This window comes from Stylophora pistillata, chromosome 2 (genome assembly GCF_964205215.1).
Source record: "Stylophora pistillata chromosome 2, jaStyPist1.2, whole genome shotgun sequence".
Taxonomy (NCBI): Eukaryota; Metazoa; Cnidaria; class Anthozoa; order Scleractinia; family Pocilloporidae; genus Stylophora; species Stylophora pistillata.
Genome location: NC_142520.1, coordinates 3,735,905 through 3,747,806, shown reverse-complemented (window position 1 = coordinate 3,747,806; position 11,902 = coordinate 3,735,905). Strand labels below are relative to the sequence as shown.

The 11,902-nt window shown below is 39.9% G+C and overlaps 1 non-coding gene across 1 annotated transcript; it reads right to left on the bottom strand.

Moving 5' to 3' along the window:
* Positions 1-294: 294 nt before the first annotated feature.
* On the bottom strand, positions 295-11,495 carry LOC111346630 (uncharacterized). Its single transcript, XR_015996889.1, has 9 exons — positions 10,754-11,495; positions 8,573-8,898; positions 8,261-8,377; positions 7,761-7,971; positions 7,437-7,594; positions 6,531-6,645; positions 5,232-5,316; positions 5,084-5,128; positions 295-4,360 (listed from the first exon to the last, which is right to left on the bottom strand). It is a non-coding gene; the product is annotated as an uncharacterized LOC111346630 (transcript).
* Positions 11,496-11,902: the final 407 nt, after the last annotated feature.

The following is an 11,902-nucleotide window of genomic DNA, read 5'->3' as shown; positions in this document are numbered from 1 at the left end:
ATAGGCTTATTACAAACAAATTATTATTCATTTAAATTCAAGGCAAAAATTATTGAAAACGAAAATAATGTCAATATATAAATATTCCACTTAAGGGACCAGATGTTGTTTATCATCCCGGACAGTGGGGAGTCCGAGGAGTTTGGGACATCACATTGTTATCAGGGGGACGGAGGGGAGATCAATCGTCACCAACAGAGTGTGAATGGGGAAGCTACTGCCTATCTACTGCCAATGAGGGAGGATCGTAAGACTTTTATAGAGCCTCGGGTAAATAATAACCTGTCCATAAGCTTTGAATAAACGGTGAAAACTCCCATTTAATTGTCAAGTCTTTAAAGAAGTAATCCAAATTTAAATTGCTCCGCAGTTTTATTACCGAATCATGCATTAATATCACAAGATATCCTGAGTGCTCCAAAAGCATTTCATTAGAATGTTGTGTGCGTGAAAATAACATTTCTATCGCTACATCCATTAGAAACTTTGAGATCATATAAGTCTGTAGAGACGTCTATATACGTTGTTGACCAAGTGTGAGGTCAAGACGATTGGATGTGGGCCGAATTTTTTTTTTTTTTTTTTTTTTTTTTTGCGTTTTTATGGACCGAAGCGAAGTCGAGGCCAAAAAAAAAAAAGACACAGAAGAAAAAAACCAGGCTAATATCCAGCCATCTTGACCAAACTAGATTGGTCAATAAAGGATTTATCATATAGCAAAAAGGTTTCGCTTCAGAAAGAATCAAGAATTTTTTTTTTCAAGGGCCGGGAAAGAAAGCCAACTGTGTTTGTAACACATTAAACCCAAGCGAGTCGTTTAAATTCCAATTTTTTCTTTTTTTTTGACAGACTTCTGACACTTTTTGCGACGTCGTCGTTGACGTTGTCCAAACACTACCAACTTTGTAAGTCCCCAAGCACTCTTTTTTCTTGCGTGGGATCAATACGGGCAGTCCCGAGCGGGCAGTCCCGAGCGGGCAGTCCCGAGCGGGCAGTCCCGAGCGGGCAGTCCCGAGCGGGCAGTCCCGAGCGGGCAGTCCCGAGCGGGCAGTCCCGAGCGGGCAGTCCCGAGCGGGCAAGATGAAAGGCCATCTTACCCGTCCGAGTAGCCATCAATACACAGGATTCGCCTCATCTTGCCTGCGCGCGCTGCCAACTTTATGATAAAAAAAAAAAAGAGATTCGTCATATAAATCTATGCTAATTACTCTAGAAAATTGTGTATAACAAAGTTCTCTTAGAAGAGAACAGAAATTATAAAATTAATTTGACCTAAATATTACAGTATTTCTAAAAATATACCAAATTTCCCTCATGTTTAATCAAACGTATCAGTGAGAGAATTCTATTTTTCTACATTGATCAATTTTTTGGATTTTAATCCTTCTTCCTTTGATTAGCATTCAAAAATAACACCAAACTGTACTTTCCGCGTTCTTCGTGTTTCAAAGGAGTAAACTAATTAAATAATTCACTTTTACTTTCAATGTAAAATTTGTCCATCTTCATCTTCTTCCAGATTCTTCCACTCATTACCTTTGGAGAAAACTTGGGAAAACCTTTTGCATGAGCATTTCATGAAGTCTTTGGATATATGAATATCTAGACTGTGTTTGATTAACGTAGTGCAAAGGCCCCAGATTTCTTGAAGATGGCATTTCTTTGAAATGTCCATCGTCATCACTGGTAGACAACCAATACAAAAGCTGTTGAAGATCCTGATCTTTCCATGACGTAAGACTACTATTTTCCTCATGATTTCCTCTCGCAGTCTTGCTGAGATGCCTTTGATACTTGTCCACTCGACCACCAATATAACTTTTCTTATACAGAGTAAGTTCTTCTTCATTAGCCACCCCACTGGCATCGCGTTGTTCATCAAAATCGTGGTAGACATCGTTTTTCTCTATGGAGACAGAGACATTCGAGGTTCCGTTGGTAAGAACCAGGCGATTGTCTTTGCCGCTGCTCTCCCATCCGGATGTACCAGACTGATGACTGCCACTGAGCTCAGATCCACCGGAAGCTTCACCTGAGTACCAATCATTCTCCCCCAGCTGAGGGAAAACATATTTGGTAGATGTTGCAGAGAAATTCTCACCGTCGCGTTCCGTGGCTTCCTCATCCTCCATCACCACATTATTTTTACCAAACGAATTTGTTCCACTGGAAGAAGAACTTCCAGAATCAGTCGCTTTCTTGCCACTAAAAAAGGTTGTTGGCTCGTCAACACCTCTCTCTGTGCCATAGAAGGCTTCTCCTCCAAACTCACCACTTCCTTCATTTTTCACAAAGTTCCGAACACTTGAGCCACTTGAAATAATAGGATCGTTCCAATTCCTTCTAAATGAGCTTGCTTTGTCAGAAGTCTCGATTCTGCCAGCCCAGTGCAATCCACTTTCAGTTATAACTTTCCCTGGATCATCTGCTGAGTTTACACCGTACGCTTCTAGTTCCGGTCTATCGAAGTCACTGTCCGTTGGAATGGACTCCTCTAAGCCACTTGAGGAGCCAAATGAAGACCCCTCTAGTCCATTTGCACTGAAACCCGTGATTGAATCTATCCATACTCTGTTTTCCATACCTGACGTTGTAAACATACCGTCTCTTTCCGTATTTGCGGCGTCCTTTACACTATTATTATCCATATGTCCTTTATTTGAAACAGCGTTATTTTCAACCTTTCTACTACCTTCCACTCTGTCACCAGGTTGTCCGCTTCCTTCAACTTCACTTTGCGTTGAATATTGTTCAAAGATGGTTAACGAATTCCCTCTCAGTTTTCTTTCTTTAGGGACTTTTCCACTACAGTTGGTAGTCACATTCGGAAGGCACATTGCTGAAGAAGTGCGAAGATCTTCGCCAGAAATGGAAGTGGTAAGGGTAGGTGATACATTCGATGAATAGTTATTTGTTTTTTCATTTATACTTGCAGAACCATGAACACTACTCGGATGAAATAGATCTTTAGGGAAATTCAGTTTGTCATCCTGATCTTTTCCAGCAATTCTTAGGAGCAGTTTCTGTTTGAACGCAGCTTTCTTTAGTAAAATCCTAGAATCATTTGATTCTTCCCGTTCTGAGAAGCTTTCTCCCTTGCTTGTGTCCACACGAACAGATGTGTTTTCAGAAGTGGTCTTGTTCGAGCGATCAACATTCAGTGTATTCCACTTAAGGGAGTGTGATGTTTTCTTCAAGTGACCGTGCTCTGAAGTACCTTCGGCATTTTCTTTTGCAAATTTTCTGGGGAATCCATCTTTTTTCAGTTTATAACGTAAACTGGGCCTCCTCGCGCGGTATAAATGTTTTTTATGATACTTTGCCTTATGCTGACTGAAAATCCTCCTTATTTTAACTCGGTGAGACTTTCTTCCTTTCAATTTCTTTAATGTTTTTGACTTTTTCCTTTGAATGTACCGATTTTTTTTACTTTCATACAAATATTTCAAAGAATTATCACTATGGAGCCTCAATCTCGCACGGAGCTTCTCCTTTCGATGATTAACAATGAGGTGTTTGAGTTCTTCTGTCATAGACACATCTATTATTGGCCTCCTTTCCGTATGTTTGTTTGATTTGAATGACAATTTCTGATGCTTTTCTTTTCCCCAGGTGTGAGAAAACTTAATGTGAGGCTTGCGCTTCTTCAGTGCACCGAATCGGTGATGAAATACATTAATCCACTGTTGTTTCTTTTTGTGGTGGAATCTTGTCTTTTGATGTTTCCTGTGGGCCTTGACAACATTTTTGCTAATCTTCTGGATTGTTTTAGCTTTCCTTGATTTCATTGATTTGTGGATTCCCAAACTATTTTTGTATGGTTTTGATTTATTCTTCTTCGTCTTCTTTCGTGCCTTATGCTTCCGTCCTTGCTTTAGTCCGTCCGTTTTGCTCTCTGTTGGCTTAACTATATGTTTTGATTTTCCTCCAACCTTTTCATGTAATTTTGTTTGATTATTATCCAGGTTCGCTTTATGTTTGTTTTCCTTCTCCTTTCTCTCCTTCGACATCAAATGTTTCGCCATTGCTTTCTCAGCGGGTACACTACCTGCGGCATGTGTCTCTGACTCAGACTTTGATCTCATATTGATCTTCGTCCCTTCCTTGGTAAAGTTTTCCGCAATGGGATGCGTAGAAGGGAAAACACATTTGCATGATCTGAAGCTACAACTTGGGGAGCAATGGGATCCCCGGGGGCAACAGTGCCAACTATCCGGGCAACTTACTGCATTAGGCTCCATACAACATCCGTAACCAGTTAAGGACAACAAATCCTCACAGCACGTTGTCCTTGCAGGACATCTAGTTACCATATCAGGACAAAATGACGTATCATCGTGTAGATAAGAACTTGCTAACCCTGAAATGAAAGTCTTGCCGTAAGCCTCTCAAAGACTTGTTATTATTTATCGCCTGTGAGAGAGAGGGAGGGGGAGCTAGAGGATTTTGGTTGTGTCGACGAAATATACCCGTTCCCCCTACGGTTCTGTAATACTCTTCACCCTCCCCTTCGCTGTCAGTTAATTGGTAAAGGCTGATAGTTTCGAAAGAAACTGTTTGGAGCCGCGTCGGTGGGAGTAACGAAATAATTTGGATATATTAACAAAGTTGAAATGGTAAATTGGCCACCGTAACGATTACAAAAGCTGACGTTTCGAGCTTGAGCCCTTCGTCGGAGCGAGTTAATTGGTAGTCAATTTTCTATAGTCCCCCCCCCCCTTTAAACCCTGAAACTCATGTGACCCTCCAGAACCCGCCGAACCCCCCCCCCCCCCCCCTGCGATAAGTATGACTGGTTTCTCATAACTAATATTAGGTAACTGATAAAATATAATCATGTAGAAGAAACGTTGCTCATAGGGTATCTAGTACATAGAAAGAAACAATTCTTGAGTTTCTGAATTTCGGTCATCAGCTTGTAATTCTTCGTCCTGGCTAAAAAAATTTACACATGTACACCTCCAATATTGAAAATGAAATCCAGACATGATTCTTTTCGTAGTTATCACTCGATAACCTTCAGTTTCTTGGTAATTCTTAGAAAAAAAAGTACAGCATCGCTCAAATGTTTATTATTCCTCACCTTCTCTTGTCGACAGTTCTGGGGCTTTGGGAGGAGAAAATTGGCCTGTAAGATAACTTTTCTAAATTATTGTCTCGTAAACACCACTATGCATTCATAGGAAAAAGCAAAGTAAAGGGAGATTCAAAACTTTTTAATTCCCACAAACCTCGGGGTTTCGCTCTGGATAATAGGCCCCGTAATGTGGCACCAACTTTGATCCCAAGGATATGACTTCCTTTGGGATTAAAATGCTTCAAAAAGAGAAGTAAAGAAAGAGAATGAATTTATTTTGAAGCGTTATAGTTTTATCAAGAAGAGGGTCTCAAGCGCAGACAATACAATACATTATTACACGACTCGGGCAGTCAGAGGGCCAATAGCTAAAATCAACCAATCAAAATGCTCTATTGCCGGTCAATATTCTCTCAGTATTGGACCGGGCACTGTCCCAAATGATCCCGAATGATCCCGAATGATACCGCACTTGTGTCCCTTTGAACTTCAGGCGTATAATAAATCTCTTATTAACCAAGCTTGCTCGGGACCGTACTGGAAGAATATCGGCCCTCGGTCTTTTTTGTACGGACCTCGCTGCGCTCGGTCCGTACTGTCAAGACCTCGGGCCGATAATCTCCCAGTACGGCCCTCGTGCTTGGTTAACAAGATATATATACAATATTCTTTATTTAACGAAGGTGACGCAATTATCCCAACTGGAGTTATCTAACTTACGGCCTTCACAACAATACAAAATACACATATAAAACAGAACACTCAACTCTTTCAAAGAAGTACGTTCACAGTTATCTAGCCTTTATCCACTTATGGGGTGGAGAATGTCTTGTGTCCGTAATAACACGATTGGGATTTAAACAAAAAATTCGTCGAGAATGATGTTTTGTTAGATCGAAAAAAAGAAACGTTACTTCAGATTTGCGTGTCATATGAGTGACACACATGATCAGGTCTATCTTACCAGTCGCTGTCAGTTACTTTTGATTAAAGTTCTCCATAATACCACCCGGGGAGCCGGTTAATAAACAGTCCTTTAAAGTTACTCACGCACTGGTTAAAACAAAAACTGAGTACTTTGTCTGTATATCGCTTGTATAGTATTAAATATATTAATCAGTAGTTTCACTAGCAACCTTTGTGGCTTCCCTTGGTGTTGATGTATGGGATCCCATGAAAATGAGTTCCCACTCCACTGATGAGCAAACTCATGATCAGTGGGTAAAAAAAAAGGAACAAAGCGTATGCAAGGGTGGGAATGAGTGTGTAAAATGAACATAAAAGTTAGGTGTTAAAATTGAGGGAGCGACTTCTGTAACAACAGCACGCTCCTAAACTCAATTTAAAATTGTAAAAAAAAAAAATATCTATATATATATGTTATATATTATTAAAATAAAAAAATAAATAATTAAATAAAATCAAAATAAAATAAAATAATTCAATTCATTACCACGTCCCGAGGTTGTTTCATGATACTGCAAGTATCGTACGGTGGCTCCCCGCAAACTTTGATGACCGCAGCATGAAGGTCAATGATATCCACCCTCGGGCCTTCCTCCATTACTCTACAAACACATCGAAGGTTAACTCTGTTTTAAATCGCGTCACCCTAGCCAGACAATAGCCCCTCCTGCTAAACGAGAATTTCGTTCAGCGCAGATTACAAAAAATTTTGTATTTTGCATGACTTTAATAAGAGAAAGACACAGCTAATCTTTCCTTAGCAATGGTACTTAAGATATCCTTTAACTGAATAAAATGACTTAATAGAAGGAAAATATGACGTCGAAATTAGAAAGAAAGCAGAAGCAGGAATAAATGTCAACAGTAACAATCAATAGAACGGTTCTCACAATATCCATGAGCAGTTCATGCTTATTATTAATTTTTGCGTCATACTATGATCAGGACACTTACTTTTCGTTTGTTTGGTTTTTGGATTCGCGAAATTCGCGAAAGTATCATGTAATAAGGTAACTCATCTTCAAAATATTCTCGCACCCCCCCCCCCTCCCTCAAATGATGTTTTATAAAATTTGTGAACATTGAAATAGAGGAGAGGGGGAGGGGGGAGGGGGGATAAATTAAAAAAAATAAGAAAATCAAGAAAGCGATGGAACGTGTAAAGACAATTGCCACTCATCGTGGTTAGACATTATGACCAGCCGGGGTTGGGTCGCAGCATATCATAATCGGCTCTCCGTTGAAAGAGAACCGACTTAGTGCGAGCGTAATTTCGATGATCTTTACATCCCGAACGAGGGCATTTTTGAGGGCCACGAGTTTATCAGTATTTTATACTGTCAATTGCCATCTTCGAAAAGTAAAGTATTGATATCAACGATACAACATGTACCTTAAAGCCTCTTTGTTGTACGCAATAACTCTTTTGTTCCTCCGTCCAGCGATTGGAACAGGCGTTGTGAGAGCAAAAGCTACCTGAGCTCCACTTTGGAGAAGAATATTTTTAATTTTCCTGAGGTTTTGGCCATATTCTTCTATTGGGACGAATTCCTGGAGAAAAAAAACAATTGATGAGGAGTGAGCAACATTGTCTAGTCTCGATCTTCTGTATCGACATTGCCTTCAATTGTTGAAACTCAAATTGAAGAAAAAGAATTCAAATGTAATATAAAACGAAAAATGCACGGAAAAACTCGAGTGAATAAAACCTACTTACCTCTGGAAACAACTTGCTATAATCGATGTCGTGCATTCCAAAATTAAAAACAACTGCATCATAATGAGTCGGTTCTAGTGACGTGGTGCTAAGCATCATAGATAGGCACTGTAGGCCGTATCTGGAGTCCACAGCTCCAGACCCCTTAGCAAATGGCGCGTGCTGAACCTGACATAAACCTTTAAGTTCACCCTTCACCGTCGTAAGATATCTAAAACGAGAAAAATCCGAGGAGAATTCTAAAAAATTGAAATAAAGTGACACAAAAAGGAGGGGCATATAGGGATGCCGTACAAAAGATGCTAGATAGAGATGGCATACTGCGCTACTGCATCGAATTTTCTTTTTGCATTCCTACTGAACGTTTGCATACAAAAGACTTGAGAAAAAAAATCTTGATAAATCATGCTTAAGCTCATTACTCACGAACTTGATGGGATAGCAAGCATGAAATTATGTAACTTTAGTGAGCCGTTAAATATATATTATTTCATATCTACCCAAGAGAAATTGAATCCCCAATAATGAGACAATTTTTGAACAGCGGATTAACGCCAAGAGGTGGACCAGGGCTGCATACCCTCAATGCATTGCGCGCCTCCATACTTACGGATGGCCTGTTAGGTAAAAAAAAAGGCTTTAGGACTGCTTTTAAATTCTCATTTGGAAGACACAATTTACCCTAAACACTAACGAGATAGTAGAAGTATGTGATAATAGCGTTTAGCAATCATCCAGGTGAGCTGGAAAGGACTGTTTCCAGTGCCCGCAGAAATTTATAGAGGAGTAAATCAGGGAACAATGTTACTTACTTTAAATCCTTATAAGGATTAAGTCGAGGAGTCAGTGGTTGCGTCTGGGTTGTTGAAATGGATATCCTCGACGGGGCCTCTACTTTAGACTCTACTGGTGTACCAATCTGATTGGTAACTGCAGGGGGTACTCGATATGGGCCGAGTTCTTGGGCTTGAAATGGTGGCTGGGTCGGTACTTGCTGAGGTAGCTGTGGCATGACCACTTGGGAAGGTGCTTGAGTTGCTGCTTGGGGCCAAGCGTTGTAATCAGGAGGCCATGTTGGGGTATCCTCCACAGGAAATCCATCCCAGTCATAATCTGAACCGTCGTAAATGTCTTGTCGCTGTAACAAGAACCGAACTTTAAGAGGATTTTCTCCGATTTCAAAAATCGTTATTACGAAGAGATATGACAAGGGGTTAGATACATCTTTTCTTTCTTTTACCATTATTTTTCCGTTTGGCTTTTTGTTTCTTTGTCTCTATCTTTGTTTTTGTTTCCTAATCGGGACAAGCAACATATTTTCAATTTACCACAGTTTTATAGTTACAAGATTAGTTAATAATGAGCGCGTGGGCATGGGACTTCTAATCGAGGCCTAGTTATTGAGTTATAATCTTTGGGAAAAAGCTAAACTTGGACAAAGCCTCTCTGTATAGGATCATCAACTAATATCAAGAAATTTTCTAGGCGAACCAGACGTAATATTCCATGCAATCTATCAGACGATGGAAAGGCATTCCATCCAGAAGAAAAAGTCTAATACCTAAGCCACGTTTCAATTACAGAAATCATAGTATACTGTGGTAATTGTTAGCTTCAGAGGTGTACGTGAAAGTTCTTAGCGACGTGGAAAACCGTTTCAAAATAATGATGAAACGTGGTTCCTTTACAACCAATATGTCAGGATCTTTATGACTGGGTGGGAACCACTTGACAAGTTGAGCAACTTCGCATCAACGCCTCCACAAACCCAACACAAGAGTCTTTTATTTTCCACCTAACACTAACCCTAATTTGTTATTAGTTGTCTGTTGTTGGGTTGGGGTGGGGGTGGTAGGTGCACAGTTGCAGATCCTGACACTGATCCCTTTTTCCTTGCCACCCTTAAACAAAATTTGCCACACGAACCACTCGACCAATCAAAGGCAACTACAGGTACAACCAGCTTTCTGCTTGAGCGGGTAAGTATAAATTAAATTTCACGTGTGCTTTCCTCAGTCTACTGATTCACAATTGCCGCAGTTGTACTGAGTATTTTTTGTTCTGGTCTATTATATTTATATGAATTTATTGCTACAAAGCTTAAGAACTGAAGGCAGAATCCAACCCACAAAAAATAAACACACAACCTTATCTTGGAGGTTTTAATTTTAAGAAGCGTTGATTTCCAATTGTCTGGTCACACACATGATATCCAAACAACCTCCTGTTCACAGGGAATTGGCGAGAGGAAAAGGAATTATCAGGCTATACTCTTTTAACGACATTTTACCGGAGTAGACAGTAAAATAGGGAAATGAAACGCGAGGACATCCTTTGAGACATACCTCATGTCTCAAACGTAAATAACTTTTGCAACGTTTTTCGTATAAGAACTTAGATCGAAAGCAAATTTCAGGGAAAAAAAAGCATTTTGAACAAGCATTTCCTATCTACAAAGCATGAGATTAGCTTGTTTCGTAAAACTGTTTCCCCAATTCCACACAATAATGCGTGCAACTAAGCTAAAATCGCTTGACATTATGATAGATTCAAAATACGGCCACCAACAATGAACAACTTAGTTACCAAGCTTTATCTACTTTTTTTCTTGTTTTCCACCAAAACCTTTCTTCCTCCACTTCAGCTCGGCACAAATCGAACTTAATGTGATAATGTGAAAAAAATAGTCTCCGATAAAATTATCTGCGTTTACAAAAGTCCTCCAGCTAACCGTCGGGTGATCGCTAACAGTGACTTGTGGTTTGGTTTATCTCAAAATAGAATTTATTCTCATTGCAAGGTTATAGGTTCCCGCATGAGAGCACGCATTTCCAGTTTGTGGACATCGATGTACAGGCAGTAATAGCGGACAAAAACAGACAGGCAAGGCCTTCTCCAAGCGATATAAACAAAGCAACCTGTTGTCGAAAACTATAACATTTTGATACAATTATAAAACAAACCTTAACACCTTTGGATCTTCCAATTCTTACCCGCCTTGGCTTGCTCCACTTGTTTGACCTGGTGTAGGAAAATGCCATCGGACTCACCCTTGGAGGCCAATGGCTATTTCTTCGAAGATATCGGGAATATAATGCATTTCCTCTAGAATTCCGTGCAGGCAAATAGTTTCGCCACTGGCCTCTGTATCCCGTCCTATCTACTGTAAAAGCGCACGTCGTCAAAAACCATAACAAACCAACCAGGCGTAAAACAAAAGAGCCGCCGAGCATTTCTAGACATTTTCCGAGTGAGTTTCTCTTACTCTTCCCAATCAGTGTATCTGCCCATCTTCTCCGTCATCTCTCGTTTCAAATTTTCGTTGGAAAAACATCCAGACCAGGGCTGAAAATCAAAGGTTCCCGGCGAGAAAACAATCACAGCATTGTACCGTTATAGAATCGAACGCTTAATTACTCGGTGGCAATAACCTTTTACAATGAAATGACGTGATGAGTGACTCTGACGAAATCTCGATATAAATTGATTCCTAAGAGCAAAGTAAACTTTCTGATTTGTGAAAGTGCAAAGCATCCTGTAAAGTAGCATGAGCTAGAGTGGATGGTTTGTAATTTAACACTGCAAACACGCAGACTAGTACATGGTTAGTGACTTGCTTTCTCGTGCATAAAATAACATTAGGAACCACGTAAAATTCTAGTTAACTAGCTCTAACTAAACCTTAATTTGGTAAACGTTCGGTATTCTAAAATAGCACCCAATTTACTGAGCCATTAAAGGTACCCTTGTAGTTTTCGAACATAACACGCAAGGCTGGTTTAACTAAACGTCTCTCTAAAAAAACAACGGGATCAAGGGGGCGAAAAATTGTGTCATTTTACCCTGTTGGCAGCTGACAGGTACAAGATCAAATTGCTTTCTCGCAGAGAATTCATATCCATGATGAAATCTTTCAGAATCCTATTATGAAGCAAAAAAATCGAAAATAAATGAATGCTTAGAACTTATCAATATGTGAATATTTACAAAACTATTAAGAACAAGAGCGAAGGGAGATTAAAATATTTTTGCAGGTTCTTGATGGGCATTTTAACACTATGGGCACAGACAATGAACTCCGTGCCATCTTGTGATATTCAACGACAACACCGGGAAAGGGCGTAGGCGTTTAAAATCTGACT